We start from the raw sequence: 6177 nt of genomic DNA on the forward strand, positions 1-6177 counted from the left end.
ATTTGCGCAACAACGCGTCAGATAAACGAAACAGATATATGCAGCGTTAATGTATCAAAAGAAGATAAAATGATAAATGTCAGTAGTTCTAAAACAATTATTTTCATAACAAACATGCCTGTCTCGTTTCGATTGACGGATGACATTATTTGTCACAAGATAATTTAAATTTCAAATTATGGAAAAGAAAAAGCCTTTTTGTGGATTTCTAAATCCTCAAGTCAAAAAAAAATGGTACTTAATGTTATTAATTACTTCGAGAACGAAAAAGAAAATAAAGGGTTGCCTAAGAATGTACAAGAAGAAGTAGCTAAAGCGCTTGGAATTAGTTTAAGAATGGTGCAAAAGGTTGTATATGAAAACAAGAACAATCTTATTCCCAAGAAGGAAAAAAAGTGTAAAAGGAAGAAGCCGAAGACTGAAGATTTAAGTGAATGTGTAAAAATGGAAGTCAGGGATAGGATTTATGAACTATATAGGCTAAAAACAAATATAACGCTGCCATTTCTAAGGGATGTTTTAAAGCAACGCGGCACTTTGGAAATTGGACTTTCTCCTTATCAAAATTAATTAAAAGCATAGGTTTTCGCTATAAAAAAGACTGCAATAGAAGATATTTGTGTGAACTACCAAATATTGTGAACCAACGAATAGGATTTTTAAGACAATATATACAAAATGAAAAATCAAATTTAAGAAAAATGGTATTCTTAGATGAAACTTGGATATTTTCAAACGGGAGTGGAATAAAATCTTGGCAAGATGAATCTGTGAAAAGCATGAAAAGAAAAAAAGGATGTGGTCAGGGAAAACGATTTATTATTTTACATGCCGGGTCTTCAACGGGATTCGTTCCAGGTGCAAGTTTAATTTTTTCTTCTAAATCTAAAAGTATGGATTATCATGACAATATGAATTGCGAAATGTTTGAAAAATGGTTAACGGAACAGTTAATACCGAACTTGCAAGAACCTTCCTTAATAGTATTAGACAATGTGTCGTATCATTCAAGAATTTTGAATAAACAACCAAATGGAAGTTGAAGAAAAAGCGAAATGAATGGTTAGTAAAAAAATCAGAATCCCTTGCCATATATGCTAAAATCCGAACTTCTTTCAATTGCAAAATCGCTGAAAAGACCAAAAATAGCATATATTTTTGTCTTTTCAGCGATTTTGCACGTTGACGAAATAGTACGTGAATATGGTCATGAAGTTTTAAGATTGCCACCATACCATTGTCAGTTTAATCCCATTGAGCTTATATAGGCAGGGTCAAAATCTTATTATGAGAAGCATGTGGGTTTAAATCTGACCAGGTTGAAGCTGTTTGGAATGAGGCATTGAATCCCATCACAAAGGAGTATTGGCGGAAATCAGTGGATCACACAGAAGACATTATTAGAACCTGGTGGAAGAGAGAAAAAGTACTCAATATACAAGTTGAACAATTGATCATTGCTCCATTTGAAGAAGATTCGGAAAATGACGAAGAGTTTTCCGACTCTGTTAGTGATAATAATAGTTATAATTAGTTTCTTTTTTTAGTCAAATTTGTTTCTTCATTTTTACACAAAAACACAAATTTTCACTTAAATCTTCAGTCTTCGGCTTCTTCCTTTTACACTTTGTTTCCTGCTTGGAAATAAGATTGTTCTTGTTTTCATATACAACCTTTTGCACCATTCTTAAACTAATTCCAAGCGCTTTAGCTACTTCTTCTTCATTCTAAGCAATCCCTTATTTTCTTTTTCGTTATTAAAATAATTAGTGTTCTTTTTGCATTTCGTTTATTATTTGGGTATGATTAAAAAGTACAAAAAAAAAAGCGCTGAGAGATAGATATGCCCGGTGCATTCTCCATTTTTTTAATAGTTGGTTTCAATCTTTTTTTGCCTTGTAATGTGTAAATAAATAAATATTCATAAGAAAACGACATTTTAAAGAACTGTCGTAGTTCCCCTCGTATTTATCTTTTAAAAAAAAGCTAAGTAAATAAATTGGTGAATGCCCTGGGAGATAGAAATGCCCGCCGTATTCACCAGTTTTTCTTTTAGTTATTTTTTATCTTTTTTTTGACTTTTAACTGATATAAAAGAAAAGAATACAAAACTTTTTTAATTTTCTGTGCATCAACGTATAGATTGGGTCGAACGACAAATAATAAATCATAAAATTAAAATGTCATTTTAAAAGTGAGATTGTAATATGAACTTGCCTTTAAACAAAGAAAGTAGTTTTCTGGTCTCTGGCTGCACTGCATCACACACAATACAAATTAATTGTTTGTCATTATACCAAAATGTATAGTTTCCCAATAATTATTACAAAAAAACACAATCACACATAAAAAAAGAAGAAGACAAGATCAAATAATCGTTAAAAATTAGACGCTGTGCCCTGAAATCGACAAATTAGTATGTTATGCACATACATAGGGTCATGCTAAATCGTATACTAATTTCTCAAAAATTTAGGTAACAACTATTTTTGAATGAAATATGTACAATTTTAATGAAAGGCTAGAGAGGCATTTTTGCTCTCATAAAAAAATATAAAATGCTTAGATTTAGATATTATTGCGTAAAGAAAAATTGTTATTGAGAATTCCGTCTATTTATATTTTCAAAAAAGAAAAGTAAATATTATGTCTGGCAACTTAGCAGAATATCGGAGATTCTAGGCATATACCGATGAGGTGTATACCCAACGGGCTTTATACTTATGGGCTTTTTCACGTTATGAAAGGAAATAACCAACGTATGTTTTACATGTCGAATCTCGGATACGTAGTATTCCGGCAGACATTTTTACGGCGTTAAAGGCATCACGTCAGTTAATAATTATGATCTAAGGTGATCGCGTTCAATGTATTGTCAAACTCTCAAGGAAATAACATTTTGGCAGACACTGATTTTTCAATTTGATTCATATTACGTGGTGACCTTTGAACCCGCACGATAAGAGCGAAGGCGATTATATTATATTTATTTGCCAAAATATACAAAAATGTATTATGTCCAATATTTATTAAGAACTGTAAAACCACAAGTGGGTTTTGTTCAAACTCCACCCAGAAGAATAATGAAGTTTTAAGAACAACGTCCATGTACATATTACAGCGCCACAGAATATACACGTCATTTGACATTGTTGCCAGTAACCATTGGTTCTTGCCAGACTAAAGCTTTATTCTGACTAGGGTGAGTTTCGCGGATTTTTGACAGAATGTGTCAAATCCAGATTCAAAAATATTCGCGTTGGGAAATTTAAACTTTTCTGCGATGTTGATGTTTATCATGGGAAATATCATAATCTAGAATTATTATTTGTTGATGTTTTGTGATGTGTTACAACAGTTACTGTTAGCTGTTTGAATTTATAAAAAGATAATTTAATGAGGAATCCTCATCTTTACTATAATTATTATTTACGAAGACATTATTATGTAATTTTTTTAATTCATATGTTTCATAAAAACTGTAGACTTGCCACCTCCTAAAGCCTCATCCTGGTCTGCTGTACCTGAAAATGTTGGCACAGGGAGCCTATTTTGACCTTTTTGTTACAGATGTCACAATAAATCTACAAAAGACCAGAAATTATTATTTATGTTTAATTATTTATATTTATTATTTATTTACACATACTCAGAATGAAGCTTAAAACTTCAATCTGACTAGGGCGAGATTCGCGGATTTTTGACAGGCAATTTTTATCTCGCATATTTGCATATTTTACCCATACACATAAAAGCGAAATTCGTCTACGCGAAAAAGCGAATATTCGCAAAAAAAGTTAAAACGATTTCATTTATTTTGCGAATTTCTTCTGTCAGCTGTCATTAATTGTCAGTTTTTTTCTTTGTTATGTTATGAATTATTTATATTAACCTTTAAACAGAAAACAAACGGTTGTTATTTATTCAAAGATTTTAACTATTTGTTTTGAGGTGTGTGACCTCTATGCAAAAACTAACGTAAATAACAAAGTATAGTAACAATAATCATTAATGGAATACGATGACCTAAATGGTGATAGCCAAGTAACATAAAATACATTATGTAAGGCCATAAATTAGCCAGCCTGGATATAAAGTGTCTCTTCTGTTTGTGTTATTTGAGCTTGATTCCAAATCGGGTAATACAAATGATAATACTATTCAATCTACGACCAATTTAAAATTAATGTTGATGAACGCATAATTTTATTCACATGAATTTAAAAAATTACTTAATAATATCTTCGTAAATTATAGTTATAGCAAAGATGAGCATTCATCACTTAATTATCTTTTTATAAGTGCAACAAAGTGCAAGCGGCTAACAGTAACAGTGGTAACACAATACAAAACATCAACAAATAATAATCCTAGGTTATATTTTCCATGACAAACCGCAACATCGCAGAAAAGTTAAAATTTCCTGCCGCGAATATTTTTAAATCAGGATTTGACACATTCTGTAAAAAATCTGCAAAAATCGCCCTAGTCAGAATGAAGCTTAACGCTTGGACAGGCTAATATGGTGAATCGTCGGTTTAAAGCGGTATTTTTACGTTTCCTGAAAATATCGGTTTGAAATGCAACGCTCTGGTTCCTTGTTGGTGGTTGGTATTGTTTTCGTTTGTTGATATTAGGTTACAAATTCCATTTTTGTGTTATAGGTACCTATTATTATTTATAACACCCATAATGAATGCAAATACTGTTGGTATATTTGAGTTCCTGCTCCTAAGCAGTGATGAAAGCTGTAGTAGTAGCGATCACAGAACACAAATATATGGTAGCGATGATGAAGAAATGGGTCCTATAGGGAAGTGTTTTTCAAAAATAGAGGTTTGTACCTTCTTTTTAAAAAAATATATAAATACATACCTGCATTATATCAAGATCAAATCCTGGATTTAAATTGGAGTTAAGTATATTAAATACAATGAATTAAATGAAACAATCAAATGATCAAATTTCATAAACAGGAAAAAAACACGAAAAAATCAAACCAAAACTTCACAACATAACCTACAAACACAGGATTTCCGGATGTCGTAGATTAAACTCTTAAAGAATATAAATACGTTTAATCCACGACATCCGTAGGAATAACTGAAGCTTAGAACATTGAAAGGCTAGAATTAGTAAACAACAACCATAGAGAAATGAATATTAAATACTTTTAATTACTCTATGCACGGCATGCTACTTCTAGCCTTTCAATCATATATGTATAAATTACACATACATATATGCTTTCAATGTTCTAAGAACTGAAGGCACCGAAAAAAATTATCGGTTGTTTCGGCTGACATTTGCAACCAATTTTTCAGGAACCGCGTTTCGTAACCGAAGCAAATTTCAGAAATTGTATGGTTATGGAACGGTAACCGGCACAACCGGAGGAACCGGCTAAGTTATGAAACTTGCCCATAGTATATACTGTAAACTTTGGTAAAGCCTAATAGCCACAATCACGAACTTAATAAATATACCTGGACTGCTAATGCATATGGCTACGATACCCAAAAATGACCACTGTATGGTGGCCGCCATTTTTATAGTGGTTGTGTCCTTTTGTTGTTGGTCACTCTGAAAATTTTTAGTGTTGCCAACAAAAAATATATTAAATAACAGCAATGAAGTTGACATTTGACGTGTGAGTATAGCGGATTGCCTAGTTTTTGGCGATTTGTAAACGACGTTGGGGTATATCGTCTGGAACAGGCGATGTATCTTTCTCCTTATTTAATACGTGAATGATGTATCACCATCTTTATTTAAAGGTATTTGGTTCAGTTTCTTAAAACCGAATTATTGTGAATTGTCTGTATTTTTTATGAAAGAATAATGTATAGAGTTGTTGACAGAATAATATATTTTTACTATATAAACCCTTGCTAATTACAAACCCTTATAAAATCATCTATATTTTGATTTTTATAGATGGTTGTACCTATTAATGTGGTAAATAGAAGGAAAGTAAAAGTCGTAATAGTAAAAATAGACAGAAAATAAGTGTTTTTAACTGAATTTGTTAAGTAAATACAAGCAAAAATTTAAATGAATATCATCGTCATGGTACCTATTAGGATTTATAAGATTCAAGATTATCAGAATAATAAAACAAATATTTTAAAGTGCATGCATCTATTTCAAGTTGATTGAAACTTTGTCTCATTTTAG

The sequence above is a fragment of the Anthonomus grandis genome, chromosome 5 (assembly GCF_022605725.1).
Source record: "Anthonomus grandis grandis chromosome 5, icAntGran1.3, whole genome shotgun sequence".
Classification (NCBI taxonomy): Eukaryota; Metazoa; Arthropoda; class Insecta; order Coleoptera; family Curculionidae; genus Anthonomus; species Anthonomus grandis.